Genomic DNA, 16306 nt, shown 5'->3' on the forward strand with positions numbered 1-16306 from the left:
CCATCCACTGCATAAAAAAGTTCTTCCTCATATTCCCCCTGCATCTCTTAGCTAAAACCTTCAATCTGTGTCCCCTCGTCCTTGTACCTTTAGTTAATGGGAACAGTTTTTCCTTGTCTAACTTATCTAAGCCTGTCATAATCTTGTACATTTCTATTAAATCTTCTCTCAATCTCCTTTGTCATAAGGAGAGCAACACCAGTTTTCCAACCTAACCTTGTAAGTAAAATCCCCCATCCCTGTAACCATTCTGGTAAATCTCCTCTGCACCCTCTGATGGTCGGCACAGACTCGGTGGGCCTGAAGGGCCTGTTTCAGTGCTGTATCTCTCTATGACCATCACATCCTTCCTGAAGTGTGGTGACCAGAACGGGCTGCAATAGTCCAGTTGGGTCCTACCCAGAGCTTTCTAAAGGTTCAGCATAACTTCCCTGTGTTTGCCTCTGTTTATGAAGCCCAAGATCCCATATGCTTTATGAACCATTCTCTTTAAGATGTTCTGCCACCTTCAAAGATCGATGCACATACACCCCCAGGTCCCTCTGTTCCTGCCATTAAGCAAATATTGCCTCACACCTGTCAGTATAAAATTCCATCTGCCACCTCTCTGCCCTTTCTGCTAGCCGATCTATGTCCTGCTGCAGGCGGTCCATATAATCCTCACTGTTTGCCACACCTCCTAGTTTGGTGTCATTGGCAAATTTTAAGATTCTACTCTGTATTTCAAGTCATTTATATATAGCAAAAACAGCAGTGGCCCCAGCACAGACCCTTGGGGACCACCACTGTCTACCATCCTCCAGTCTGAAAAACAACCATTTACTACGACTCGCTGTTTTCTGTCCTTACGCCAATTTTTAAAATCCAATTGGACACTAACCCACGTGACATTCGCTGACACGTGAGAAGTGGTCGCCATGGAACCAGACCCCAGCAAAGAATCTGCGACGTGTCTTCAGGGAAAGGAAATTGCAGACAAAAAAGTAATGGGTACCGACTACAAGTATTAGATTAGATTAGAGATACAGCACTGAAACAGGCCCTTTGGCCCACCGAGTCTGTGCCAACCATCAACCACCCATTTATACTAATCCTGCACTAATCCCATATTCGTACCACATCCCCACCTATCCCTATACTTCCCTACCACCTACCTATACTAGGGACAATTTTTATAATGGCCAATTTACTTAACAACCTGCAAGTTTTTGGCATGTGGGAGGAAACCGGAGCACCCGGAGGAAACCCACGCAGACACAGGGAGAACTTGCAAACTCCACACAGGCAGTACCATGACTATTTCATGTTGATCAAACAGCGGTCTCTGCTTTCTTTATTTTAACCTGAGCAGAGTCTTCCTGGCTGAAATATGCTGAACTAGAATTATCCTCTGCAATTGCCACTACACTGCCTATAGCTGTGACAGTGCCCTCTGCATAAGATTCTGTACCTGGGGTACTCACCTATTGTGTCTGCATCGACCATGCAGGCACATGTCATGAAGCCTCGGAGCCGTGTATAAAGTTAAAATCCATCCTCCTGGCTATCTCAAGTTGCCGGAACTAACTTGCTTGGATCCAGGCTTTATCATATGTGTAACCATGGCCACAGAGGCCCAATCATACTAACCCCTCTTCCAACTTGACCTACGATCAGCTAACTCAGGGATTGAACCTGCAAACCTCCCGACCTCCAACAATGACTAAACAGGCTGGGGTTCTTTTCTCTAGAAAAGAGAAGGCTGAGAGGTGACCTAGTTGGGGTCTTTAAAATTATTAAGGGGTTCAGTAGGGTAGATGCAGAAAAAACTTTTCCAGTTGTGAGGGAGACCAAAGCTGTGGCTACAAACTGGAAATACAGATAAAAGAGATTCTCAATGTATAACAGAAGTCCAAATGTTGATGATGAGAAGTCTTTCGGTGCAAAGCCTGTACCATTATACAAGGCTTTTAGGCCAAAACAGTTAAGAGAGCCTTCAGAGGACTGCAGTATTTTCAAAGAACCTGTTCCCTTTGAAATGCAGAACCATTGAGGCAACTATGCCTAATGTATTACTAAAGTGAACAATGGAGTACCATTCTCTTGATAATTTTAGGGTATTTTCTTTTATCAAATATATGTATTTTAAATGAAAACTGGATAATACCATGTTTCTCCCATAATTCATGGTTTGTTAATGAAATATAAACATGCAATTTGAAATGAATATTCAGGGTCATAAATATAAGATAGTCACTAATAAATCCAATCAGGAATTCTGGAGAAACGTCTCTTTCCAGAGAGTGGTGAGAATGTGGAACTCGCTACCACAGGGAGTGGGTGAGGCAAATAGAATAGATGCATTTAGGGGGAATACACGAGGGAGAAAGGAATAAGAGGATATGCTGATGGGGTGAGATGAAGTAGGATGGGAGGAGGCTCATGTGGAGCATAAACACTGGCCGAATGGCCTGTGTCTGTGCAGTAATTGTATGATTCCCTACTACTCTGAGCACTGCATTATCCGAGAGTCATCAAGGAAGCTTGACGGACGATAAGGACAGCAGAATGTTCTAGAACAGCACTGGAAAACTGCGATAATGGTGTCCTCAAGCTCAACACCCCAACGCCTTGGCTGTTAGACGTGCTGCAGGAATATTCTGTCATCCTGTTAATTGCACCAGGCTGGCACTGAGAGGGAGCACGTGACCTGCACCTTAATGTTAATATTACAGCTCTATTTGCCTGTCAATTGACAGGAGTGGCTGTGGAAAACACAAGGAGGCAAACAGCAATCTCCGCAATGACGGGGATAGCAGGCGACAGCACCTGCGAGGCAGGGAGGTGGGGTTGGGGGGGGGTTCAAAAACGAAATATCCAGTGGGGAAGACATTTAAAAAAGAATCCCACCCACCAGTGGTCCCAGGACATTCTGTGCAAATGCTTTTGGGCATTCTGTAAGTGATTTCCTTCATTTAATACAATAGGTGTTCCTTGTGGCATTTATTAACCAATGCTGAACCTTGCGTAGCATGAAATAATTATTACTCATGCGTGTGTTGGACACAGTCCTATTTGGCTAAGGTTAGTGAATTTTATGCCGAAATAATTTTTTTGAACAGAATGAACACAGGGAAATTAGCGGCCATCTGTGTTCAATTGCCTCATTCATGCGATATTTCTGCCTCTGTTTTTGACCGTGTTAACTCCGTGCTCGAGCAAGCCCCCCCCAGCTGCACTGTTCCCCATGCCTTGCTTTAGTCGTCTTCACCCCACATGTGAATTACGCAGTGAGGCTATTCGACTGCAGAAAGCACTGCAGTGTTACCTGATCCAGTTGCCAGCCTCACACTATCAGCAAGTGAGGGGATTTGGGGGAGGGGGGGGGGGGTCACTGGCTGATTTCCCGCACCCCCCACCCACAACCCCACCAAACCCTGAACGTTGAGGCCTATTTTACTGCCCAAACCACAAGCTCATCTGAGAGCAGCTAACGCAACACAGTCAGGGTACAGAGTCAAGGCCCTTTTTGGTTTGAAAGGCTCAGCTGGTCACAGGGGAAGCTCATTCAACTCTCAGTGAAGCTCCTGCTTGAATCGTAAAGTATGTTGTAGCTGTGAAATAAAAGACTAAGACTTTCCAGTTCTTTCTCGGCCCTTGGGAGCACTGACTGTAGTTGGGGTCTGATCCCAGGATGTGGGAGACTCTCTCGTACCTCGCCCAAAGCTATTTTTTTCTTTTGTTAGCACCTAAAATGTGAGAGCAGGCTGATCGCCTGCTGGAGGCGTCACAGTCCCCATCCTCACCCAACGCCTACTGCCACGCATGCATTTCACCCAGGGTCACTGGATGGGGACCAGGAGCAGATATGGGCCCTTCCTCTTCCCCAGTCCAGGGTGCTGAGACCACCAGTTGCATACCCAAATCTTTGCTGGCCAGGATCAGATCCCAGGGACCCTCCTAGTCTGCGTGACTCATTTTAAATTTCTACAACATCACAGGAAGACTGATGAGAGAAAGGATGTGCTTTGTACTGAGGCATCTCATCACATAGGTAGAGAGATACATGGGGTCAGAACACCCAGTGAAATTTCCACTAAGTTAACACAACTTCTAGAAGGTAAAGTCAGTGCTAAATTTGCGGTAATTCCTTATTTTCTCTCACCTCCCTTTAAAATCTCCCCACAGTGTGCAATGTCCTTTGTGGAAAAGTCTGGTAGGTTAGAATAAGGAGTTACCAGATAACGACCCTGTGATATTATCTCACTGCCCATGAGCTGGCACCTAGTCTCTGCTCTGTGTCACTCCTAGATAAGGAGTTCCATGTGAGGGAATAAGCCCTTGTCCCATCACACCTTGGCATAGCGAGGTAGGAGGTCCAAAGCAGCGTAGGATTGCATTGCCCACACGTGCAAGCATCTTGCATCAAGAATGAAGGAGTGACTTATTCTCCTTGGAACAGAAAAAGTTGTGGAGATTTAATCGAGGTGTTCAAAATCATGAAGGGTTTTGATGGAGTGAATAAGGAGAAACCGTTTCCACTGGCAGAAGGGTCGCTAACCAGAATTTAAGGTGATTGGCAAAAGTACCAGGGACAACATGAAGGGAACTATTTTTTACACAGCGAGTTGTTGTGAAAAGGAATGCACAACCTGAAAGAGCGGTGGAAGCAAATTCAATAGTGACTTTCAAAGGGGGATTGGATAAATACTTTGGAGGGAAAACATTTACAGGGCTATGGGGGAAAGAGCAAGGGAGTGGGATTAAATGGACAGCTCTACCGAAGAGCTGGTACAAGCGCGATGGGCCGGATGGCCTCCTTCTTTGTTGTAGCGTTCCTATGATTGTATGAAGGGCACCCCACAGCCTTCCTTGCAGTTAGAACTCTGTTACAAGGTAGAATTAAGCGTAGTGTTTGCAGTGGGCAGACAAGAGGCACGTAAAATCAACTGTTTCTTTCAGCACTCAGGTTTTGTGTCGCCATGTGATTTACCTCACTGCTGCTGTTTAATATCACGATAGCGCTGCTGAAACAAGGAACTGTTTGTTGGTCACATCATAACCAATTAACACAGATTCAGTGTTTTGGACGAGATTTAAAAAAAATTCAATCACAGGCTGGTAAGGCCAGCATTTTTTGCCCATCTCTCATTGCCTTTGAGAAGGTGGTGGTGAGCTGCCTTCTTGATAACTGAGTGTCTTGCTAGGCCATTTCAGAGGGCGGTTTAGAGTCAACCACATTGCCGTGGGTCTGGAGTCACGCATAGGCCAGACCAGGTAAGGACGGCAGATTTCCTTCCCTAAAGGACATTAGTGAACGAGGTGGGTTTTTATGAAAGTGCAGTAGTCACTGACCACTAGCTTTTTATTCCAGATTTATTTAATTAGCTGAATTTATATTCCCAAGCTGCCATGGTGGATTTGAACTCATGTCCCAGCTCATTCATTACTCCAGGCCTACTGGATTACTAGTAGCAGTAACATAACCATTATGCTTTATTAATAGGGACATAGAGTACAAGAACAAGGAAGTTATGTTAAACTTGGATAAGACACTAATTCGGCCTTAGCTGGAGTATTGCGTCCAGTTCTGGACGCTGCACTTTAGGAAAGGTGTGAAGACATTGGAGAGGGTGCAGAAAAGATTCACGAGAATGGTTCCAGGGATGAGGAACTTCACTTATGAAGATAGATTGAAGAATTTGGGACTGTTTTCCTTGGAGGAGAGAAGGCTCGGAGGAAATTTGCTGTTGCTGCAGCCATAGTCCCAAAGGGCCAGAGGCATCTCTCCCTATTAGAGAAACAGTTGGTGACGTATAGTTTGTGGATTATCACTCCTCAAGCATGGGGCAAGATGAGGAGGTAGGTCTCCATGAACTGCCACAGCCAGCATGGGGGATTGAACCTGTGCTGTTGGTGTCTTTCTGTATTGCACTCTAGCCAACTGAGCTAACTGAACCCCCCAGAGGTGATTTGATAGAGGCGTTCAAAATCGTGAGGGGTCTGGACAGAGTGGATAGGGAAAAACTGTTCCCACTCGTGAAACGTTTGAGAACGAGACGGCACAGATTTAAAGTGACTGGCAAAAGAAGCAAAAGCGACATGAGGAAAAACTTCTACACACAGCGAGTGGTTAAGGTCTGGAATGCGCTGCCTGAGAGCGCGGTGGAGGCAGGTTCAATTGAAGCATTCAAAAGGGAATTAGACTGTTATCTGAAAAGGAAGAATGTGCAGGGTTATGGGGAGAAGGCAGGGGGGGTGGGGTGGTGGGGTGGGGTGGTGGCGGCGTTAGGTGAATTGCTCATTCAGAGAGCCGGTGTAGACACGATGAACCGAATGGCCTCCTGTGCTTAACAATTATTTGATTCTGTGATATGCAACTGTGCTAGAGCAGGTTATTTATAAAAACACAAAATATTGCCCTGTGTCACTGACTATGGGACATGTGGGCTTAGAGTCATAAAGAGATACAGCACTGAAACAGGCCCTTCAGCCCACTGAGTCTGTGCCAACCAACAACCACCCATATATACTAATCCTACATTAATCCCATATTCCCTACTACATCCCCACCATTCTCCTACCACCTACACGAGGGGTAATTTACAATGGCCAATTTACCCATCAACCCACAAGTCTTTAGCATATGTGAGGAAACCAGAGCACCCAGAGGAAACCCACACGATCACAGGGAGAACTTGCAAACTCCGCACAGGCAGTACCCAGAACCGAACCCGAGTCGCTGGAGCTGTGAGGCTGCGGTGCTAACCACTGCGCCGCTAACCACTGCGCCGCTGTGCCTGGGCTTCTTTGATGTCTTCAGCATCATCGATGGGCAGTAGCTCTAAATAGTGGCAGATTATAGCGATCAGATAATCATTGGAAGATCTGATCTTCAATGGATATCAGGAACTAACAAAAGTTCCATAACATTCTGTACTGTATAAAGCAAAGATATAATCAAAGGCATTAGGATATTTTTTACTCAGAATATCCAGGAGTGAGTTACAGGCTGGAATCTAATCCTGGGCTTCGGATGGTTTATATATAGAATAACAGATACCCCAGGAGTGAGCTACAGGATGGTGTTTAATCGAGGGATTTGAGTGATTTATGTATCGAATAAGGGGTACCCAGGAGTGAGTTACAGGCTGGAATCTAATCGAGGAATTTGGGTTGTTTTTATATAGAATAACAAATGCTCGGGAGTGCATTCCAGGCTAGAATCTAATTGAGGTGCCCGGTGAGTTTATATATGGAATAGTGGATATCTGGGAGTGAGTTTACAGGCTAGAATCTAATTGAGGTGCCCCGTGAGTTTATATATAGAATAGTGGATATCTGGGAGTGAGTTTACAGGCTAGAATCTAATTGAGGTGCCCGGTGAGTTTATATATAGAATAATGGATATCTGGGAGTGGGTTTACAGGCTAGAATCTAATTGAGGGGTTCGGTGAGCTTATATATAGAATAATGGATATCTGGGAGTGGGTTTACAGGCTAGAATCTAATTGAGGGGTTCGGTGAGTTTATATATAGAATAGTGGATATCTGGGAGTGGGTTTCCAGGCTAGAATCTAATTGAGGGGTTCGGTGAGTTTATATATAGAATAGTGGATATCTGGGAGTGGGTTTACAGGCTAGAATCTAATTGAGGGGTTCGGGGAGTTTATATATAGAATAGTGGATATCTGGGAGTGAGTTTACAGGCTAGAATCTAATTGAGGGGCTCGGTGAGTTTATATATAGAATAGTGGATATCGGGGAGTGGGTTTACAGCCTAGAATCTAATTGAGGGGTTTGGTGAGTTTATATATAGAATAGTGGATATCTGGGAGTGGGTTTACAGGCTAGAATCTAATTGAGGGGTTCGGTGAGTTTATATATAGAATAGTGGATATCTGGGAGTGGGTTTCCAGGCTAGAATCTAATTGAGGGGTTCGGGGAGTTTATATATAGAATAGTGGATATCTGGGAGTGAGTTTACAGGCTAGAATCTAATTGAGGGGCCCGGTGAGTTTATATATAGAATAGTGGATATCTGGGAGTGAGTTTACAGGCTAGAATCTAACTGAGGGGTTCGGGGGGTTTATATATGGAATAGTGGATATCTGGGAGTGAGTTTACAGGCTGGAACTTAAATGAAGGGTTCAGGTGGTTTATGTCAAGAATAACAGACTCAGCAATGAGTTACACATTCAAAATTATTCAAGGGGTTTGGATGGTTTATACATAGAAAATGCTGGAAATAGAGAGAAGGGCTGTCAGCCTCTGTGTATTTTCCAGAATTTGTTTTTTATATCTCTTGTTTATTTATCCTAAATAATGGATACCTGGAATTGATTTCAAAGAGGTAATCTAATTGAGATGCAGAGCTGTCGTCACAATTCTGATGATCAAAGCTGTGCTGTTTAATACTGTCTCTGAAGCAGTCTGATTAGATTACAGTATTCCCTGTACCTGTTATATATTAACAGGTTTTGACGCCATTAGTGCTGTATTATCACAGAACAATCACGTGTTAATTAGAGGAAGGTTGTGTCCAGAATGAGGTATTGCTGGACTTCTGTATATGTTGCTGGGTTGGTGAGGACTATTCTGGATGAGAGTCACCTAGGTTAAGGTACTGTTATGTCTGAGATGTGCTAACTCAGTTTGAGCCAAACCTGCCACCTTTAACAAAGACGGTCCCTAACCTGATGGAATTTGCCAAGTCAGGAGGTAGGTGACCGGATGGTAAATATACTGCAGGATGTGAGTTGCTCTCGTTACCTCAGGAATGAGAAATTCTGCAGAACCTTTCATCTGGTTCAGGTGAGGTATAGTTAGAGTCCACACTGAGCAGATTTGGTGAGTTTTTTATTCAGAGTTTTACTTGCAGCTGGCTTACTTGGTCACTGACCTTGTCCCTTGGCCATCTAGCCCAGGGAGGTAGCAGACACACAGAGGTCTGGATCTCCCTACACCTGCTGGTTGAGCTGTCAACGGGTAGCAGTCGCTCGCCTCTGAGTCAGAAGGTTAAATTTCCATTCCAGAGACTTAAGCACAAAAATCTAGTCTGACACTCTGGGACAGTACTGAGGGAGTGCTGCACTGTCAGAGGTGCCGTCTTTCAGATGAGATGTTAACCTGAGGCCCCGTCTGCCTTCTCAGGTGGATGTTAAATATCCCATGGGATGTTTCAAAGAAAAGCAGGGGAGTTCTCCCGGGTGCCAATATTTATTGCTCAATCAATGTCACTAAAAACAGATTATCTGGTCATTATCACATTGCTGCTTGTGGGAGCTTGCTGTGCACAAATTAGCTGCTGCATTTCGTACATCACAACAGTGAGCACAGTTCAAAAGTACTTAATTAGCTGTAAAGAGCTTTGGGAAATTCTGAGGGTGAGAAAGGTGCTATATAATTGCAAGTCTTTTGTTGTGGGGAAACTTCACCTGCCATGTAATCAAAAATATCATTCACAAAATAGATCATGATTCTCCTGGCCTTGCAGAAGATCCCAGTGTCAGGGTGAAACTGCTTCATCACTTTGTAGATGTGAATGGAGTAACTCACCTTCCCCCAGCTTCTTGCCAGCCTGTATGATGCTTTAGTCAAGGCTTTCTTGGTGGCCTTCGTGGCCGCTGTTTTTTTCTCTATCAGGCAGTTACAATTTGTCAGCTCAATTGGCAGCACTCTTGCCACCAAGTCCGAAGCCTGTGTCTCTTATACCCGACCCTAGGATTTAACAGCACTGCTTGGGTATGAGTGAATGCTGCAATGTTGAAGGTGCTGCCTCTGGATGAGATCTGAGACTCTTCTGCCCTTTCAGGAGAATGTAAAAGGGACAATGCTATGACTGCACATTCCAAGCAGCTGTGCTCCCTCCTGAATGGGCCAAATAACACGGGGAGCCCAGCAGCCCTTGAATGCAGAAGGCAAAGAAAGACTTGCACTTATGTAGCACCTCATAACCTCCAGACCTCCCAAAGCTCTTTGCAACCAATTAAGTGCATTCGAAGTGCAGACACTGTCGTAACACAGGAAACGCGGCAGCCAATTTGCGCACAACAAGCTCCCACGAACAGCAATGTGGTAATGACCAGATAATCTGTTGTTGTGATGTTGGTTGAGGGATAAATATTGGCCAGGACAGTTTTCCAGTGGGAAAATGGCAGGATTGGTATCCTGGAAGGACGAGATTAAATGGGCAGAGCAGCGTTCTTTGATCCGAACTGATCTGGTGAGATTGGGAAGGAAGGAATAGGCAGGAAGGAGAGGAGTGAGGGAACCTTCTGAGACTGAATTTCAACCCAGGTGCCAGGGGTTTATCAGTAGCACCAGCTTTGAGCACATCATTAATAGAACAGTCACCTCTTGCCTTCTATTGATTGTAATGCCAACCTCTTATACCAAGATGTAGTTTGTGTGATGTAAATGGGTTTCTATGCTGTGAGGGACAAGTTAATCTAGCCTTTTGGGAGTCAACACAAATATTTCTCAATGTTTGAAGTGAAAGCATTTGTCTCCAAGCCCTGACTGACAGACGCCAGCTATTAAAAGGTCCATTCAGTTGAGGCCTGGGACATACTAAAGCCCAGGGGGAAAAGTTTTTGTAAATATCACCCAGAATCTTGCTTGGTTTTGACTTTAGCTGCTTTTCGTAGAATCATAGAAATTTTACAGAAAGAGGCCACTTGGCTCATCGTGTCTGCACCGGCTGAACATAAAAAGAGCCACCCTGCCTATTCTCACCTTCCAGCATTTGGTCCGTAGCCCAGCAGCTTATGGCACTTCAGGTGCACATCCAGGCATCTTTTAAATGAGTTGAGGTTTCCTGCCTCCACCACCCTTTCAGGCAGTGAGTTCCATTCCCCCACCACCCTCTGGGTGAAAAAAACTTTTCCTTATCTCTCCTCTAATCCTTCTACTAATCACTGTAGTCACTGACCTCTCCACTAAGGTAAATAGACCCTTCCCATCCACTCTATCCAGGCCCCTCACAATTTTGTACATCTCAATCGCATCTCCTCTCAGCCTCCTCTGTTCCAAGGAGAACAACCCTAGCCTAGCCAACCTTTCCTCACAGCTGCATTTTTCCAGTCCTGGCAACATCCTCGTAAATCTTCTCTGTACCCTCTCTAGTGCAATTACATCCTTTCTGTAATGAGGTGACCAGAACTGCACACAGTCCTCAAGTTGTGGCCTAACTAATGTTTTATACAGTTCCAGCATAACCTTCCTGCTCTTATTCTATACCTCGGCTAATAAAGGAAAGGATTTCATATGCCTTCTTAACCACCTTATCGACCTGGCCTGCTACCTTCAGGGATCTGTGGACATCCACTCCAAGGTCCCTCACTGCCTCTACACTTCTCAGTATCCTCTCATTTATTGTGTATTCCTTCGTCTTGTTTGACCTCCCCAAATGCATCACCTCACATAGATTCATGGATTCTTTTGCCAATCACCTTAAATCTGTGCCCCCTGGTTATCGACCCTTCAGCCTTTGGAAATGGCTTCTCATTATTTACTCTTTCTAAACTCTTCATGATTTTGAACACCTCTATCAAATCTCTTAACCTTCTCTGCTCTACGGAGAACAATCCCAGCTTCTCCAATCTATCCACGGAACTAAAATCCCTCATCCCTGGAACCATGTTAGTAAATCTCTTCCATACCCTCTCCAAAGCCTTCATCTCCTTTCCAAAGTGTGGGCACAATACTCCATCTGGGGCCAAGCTAATGTTTTATGAAGCATTAGCATAAATTCTTGGCTTTTGTACTCTATAGGAAAAAACAGGAATCTAGAAGCCAGAAGTGAGGTCTGGATGGAAATTATTTTAATATGAAGGACTGTGAAATATGGTCATTGACGGGGACAACACAAAAGGGCTCAAGAAACAATTGGATGCAGATCTGAAGAAGAAGGGTTGGCAGATAAGAATAGGTAGATTCACGATCAATCAAAAAGACGTCATCATAACCAGTATCAGTTGTGCCTTAGCTGGTAGCACTCTTGCCCTGTGTCACCAGGTTCCGGATTCAAGTCCCATTTTAACACTTGAGCACAAAAATCAAGGCTGACACGCCAGTGCTGCACTGTCAGAGGTGCAGCCTTTTGGATGAGATGGTAAACCAAGTCCCCGTCTACCCTCTCAGGTGGAAAAAGATCCCATGGCACTATTTAGAAGAAGTGCACGGGAGTTCACCCTGGTATCTTGGCCAATATTTATCCCTAGATCTGTAATGAGAAGCTTTTCATGTTGTCTGATGCAACATAAATGAGATGCGTGGAGTTCAGTTGATTGAAGATCTCAAACCTAACAAGTATATACAGTGCAGAGCTAACCATTTACAGGACCTGCCTCTTGGTGTTACAGTTACAGAGTGACTCAGGCTTGTAGTCACATGACTGCATCCTGGCACGTAGCTCATTAGCATACTAAGATCTTAAAGGCACATCACTCTTAAAGGCAATCACACAATATAATCAACACCACAAACAACAGATTGTCTGGTCATTATCGCATTGCTGTTTGTGGGAGCTTGCTGTGTGCAAATTGGCTGCCATGTTTTCTACATTACAACAGTGACTACATTTCAAAAGTACTTCATTGGCTGTAAAGTACTTTGAGACACCTGGTGATTGTGAAAAGCGCTATATAAATGCAAGTCTTTCTTTTTGTTCTTTCATCCCCTTTGATGGCACAGATGTTCAAAACCATGCATAACTGAAGCACAGAGAAACCCCAGACCTGCTAGCAAGTGTTATTGTGCAATGATGTAGAAGTGTCACAATTGATCCCAGTGCTATTGGAGGAGGGAGTGGAAAACCCATTAAGTTTTCTGGTCCTGCCAGTCATCCAGGTACTTCCAGGGAAAGTGTGCATGTTAGACATAGATAACATTGGACACATTTGAAAGGACACCATGATAGATGACACTCAGTATCCATTTTCACAGTGGAAGGCAGGCCACAGGGAGAGGACCTAGAAAAGGTGCTTCTCGTTACAAAACCCAATAAGGATTCAGCATCTTTAGGTGAAGTGGACGTGAATAAATAGAAACATAGGAGCAGGATTAGGCCATTCAGCCCATCGAGGCTGCTCCGCCATTCAATACGATCACAGCTGATCATCCACTTCAATGCCTTTTTCCCACACTATCCCCACATCCCTTTATATCATTGGTATTTAGAAACCTGTCAATCTCTACTTTAAACATACTCAATGACTGAGCTTCCACAGCCCTCTGGGGTAAGAATTCCAAAGATTCACAATCCTCTGAGTAAAAAAATTTCTCCTCATTTCGGTCCTAAGTGGCTTCCCCCTTATTTTGAAATTGTGTCTCCTGGTTCTAGACTCCCCAACCAGGGGAAACATCTTATCTGCATCTACCCTGTCTATCCCTTTAAGTATTTTGTAGTATTGTAAGTATCAATGAGATCATCTCTCATTCTTCGAAACTCTAGAGAATTCAGGCCCAGTTTCCCCAATCTCTCTTCATAGGACAGTCCCACCATCCAAGGAACAAGTCTGGTGAACTGTCACTGACCTCATCTCCTCCGGAGATCTTCCCTCTACACCTTCCAACCTCATAGTCCCGCAACCCCGGATAGCCGCTTCTACCTCCTTCCTAAAATCCACAAACAGGACTGTCCTGACAGACCCATTGTTTCAGCCTGTTCCTGCCCCACTGAACTCATTTCTTCCTATCTTGATTCTATCTTTTCTCCCTGGTCCAGTCTCTTCCCAAAAATGATGCTCTGCGTCATTTTGACAATTTCCAGTTTCCTGGCCCTAACCGCCTCCTCTTCACTATGGACGTCCAATCTCTCTACACCTCCATCCCCCTCCAGGACGGTTTGAGGGCTCTCCACTTCTTCCCTGAACAGAGGCCCAACCAGTCTCCATCCACCACCACCCTCCTCCGCCTGGCTGAACTTGTCCTCACATTGAACAACTTCTTCTTCAACTCTACTCACTTCAAGTAAAAGGGGTTGCTATGGGTACCCGCATGGGTCCTAGTTATGCCTGTTTTTATGTGGGATATGTTGAACATTCCTTGTTCCAGTCCTACTCAGGTCCCCTCCCCAATGCTTTCTCCATGATGACTGTATCGGTGCCATTTCCTGCTCCCGTCCCGAACTTGAAAACTTTATGAACTTTGCGTCCAATTTCCACCCATCTCTCACCTTTACATGGTCCATCGCTGACACTTCACTTCCCTTCCTCAACCTCTCTGTCTCCATCTCTGGGGATAGGTTGTCTACTAATATTCATTGTAAGCCAAACGACTCCCACAGCTACCTCAACGACATTTCTTCACACCCTGCCTCCTGTAAGGACTCCATTCCATTCTCCCAGTTTCTCCGTCTCCGACGCATCTGCTCTGATGATGCAACCTTCCACAACAGCACTTCTGATATGTCTTCCTTAACTGAGGATTCCCCTCCACTGTGGTTGACAGGGCCCTCGACCGTGTCCGGCCCATTTCCCGCACCTCTACCCTCACCCCTTTCCCTCCATCCCAGAACTGCAAGAAGGTTCCCCTTGTCCTCAATTTCCACTCCACCAGCCTCCACATCCAAAGGATCAACCTCCGCCATTTCTGCCACGTCCAACGTGATGCCACTACCAAACGCATCTTCCCCTCCCCTCCCCTGTTAGCATTCCAAAGGGATCGTTCCCTCCGCGACACCCTGGTCTACTGCTCCATTAGCCCCGACACCTCGGCCCCTTCCCACGACACCTTCCCATGCAATCACAGGAGGTGTAATACCTGCCCTTTTACCACCTCTCTCCTCACTATCCAAGGCCCCAAACACTCCTTTCAGGTGAAGCAGCGATTTACTTGTACTTCTTTCAATTTAGTGTTCTGTATTCGCTGCTCAGAATGCGGTCTCCTGTACATTGGGGAGACCAAACGCAGATTGGGTGACTGCTTTGCGGAACAGCTCCGCTCGGTCCAAAAACATGGCCCCAAACTTCCTGTCACTTGCCATTTCAATACACCCCCATGCTCTCATGCTCACATCTCTGTCCTGGGCTTGCTGCAGTGTTCCAGTGAACATCAATGCAAACTCGAGGAACAGCATCTCATTTACCGATTAGGCACGCTATAGCCTACCTGACTGAACATTGAGTTCAATAATTTCAGAGCATGACTGGCCCCTCTTGTTTTTTAGTTTTACATTTTTTTTAGTTTTAATTTGTATTTCATTTTATTTTAGTTTGTTTCATCATTACACTTCTTTACCATGCGCCTGCCCACTTTTTTTTCATGTTTTGCTTTTGGCTAGGGCTTTCATTATTCTGTCATTTAACACCCTCACTGCACTAACACTTTGACTTTCACCACACCATTAACACACTCTTTGTCTTTGCCTTTGTCCCATGACCTCTTTGTCAGTTATTCTCTGTGACCCTCTGTCCTATCAACACCTTCCCAATTGTTCTCTTTTGCCCCACCCCCCACTTTATTTGCTTAAAACCTATTACATTTCTAACCTTTGCCAGTTCTGTTGAAAGGTCACCGACCTGAAGCGTTACCTCTGCTTCTCTCTCCACAGATGCTGTCAGGCCTGCTGAGTATTTCCAGCACTTTTTGGTTTTATTTCTGGAGAACCTTCATTGCACTCCCTCTATGGCAATAATATCCTTCCTAGGGTAACGGGACCAAAACTGCACACAGTACTCCAGGTGTGTTCTAACCAAGGTTCTATACAATTGAAGCAAGACTTCACTACTCCTGTACTCAAATCCTCTTGCAATAAAGGCTAACATACCACTAATTGCTTGCTGCACCTGCATGTTAGCTTTCAGTGATTTATTGAGGAGGACACCCAGATCCCTTTGTACAGCTACACTTTCTAATCTCTTACCATTTAAGAAATACTCTGCACATCTGTTCCTCCTACCAAAGTGCATAACCTCATATTTTCCACATAATATTCCATCTGCCATGTTCTTGCCCACTCACTAAGTCTGTCCAAATCCCCTTGAAGCCACTTTGCATCTTCGTCACAATATACATTCCCACCTAGTTTTGTGTCATCCTCGAATTTGGAAATATCACATTTGGTCCCCACATCCAAATTTGATTTGAGGCCCAATACCTGGGGCCCAAGTACTGATCCTTGCAGTATCTCACTGGTCACAGCCTGCCAATGTGAGAATGACCCATTTATTCCTGTTCTCTGTTTTCTGCCTGTTAACCGATCCTTAATCCATGCCAGGATATTACCTCCTATCCCATGTGCTTTAATTTTGCTAACCAACCACCTGTGGGGGATTTTATCAAAAGCCTTCTGAAAATCCAAGTATACTACATCCACTGACTC

General features: G+C 45.0%; 1 pseudogene; it reads left to right on the forward strand.

Annotated features, from left to right (window-relative positions):
* LOC137353050 (adenosine receptor A1 pseudogene) overlaps positions 1-16306 on the forward strand; it is a 52106-nt pseudogene that overhangs the window by 32617 nt on the left and 3183 nt on the right.

The sequence above is a fragment of the Heterodontus francisci genome, chromosome 40 (assembly GCF_036365525.1).
Source record: "Heterodontus francisci isolate sHetFra1 chromosome 40, sHetFra1.hap1, whole genome shotgun sequence".
NCBI lineage: Eukaryota > Metazoa > Chordata > Chondrichthyes > Heterodontiformes > Heterodontidae > Heterodontus > Heterodontus francisci.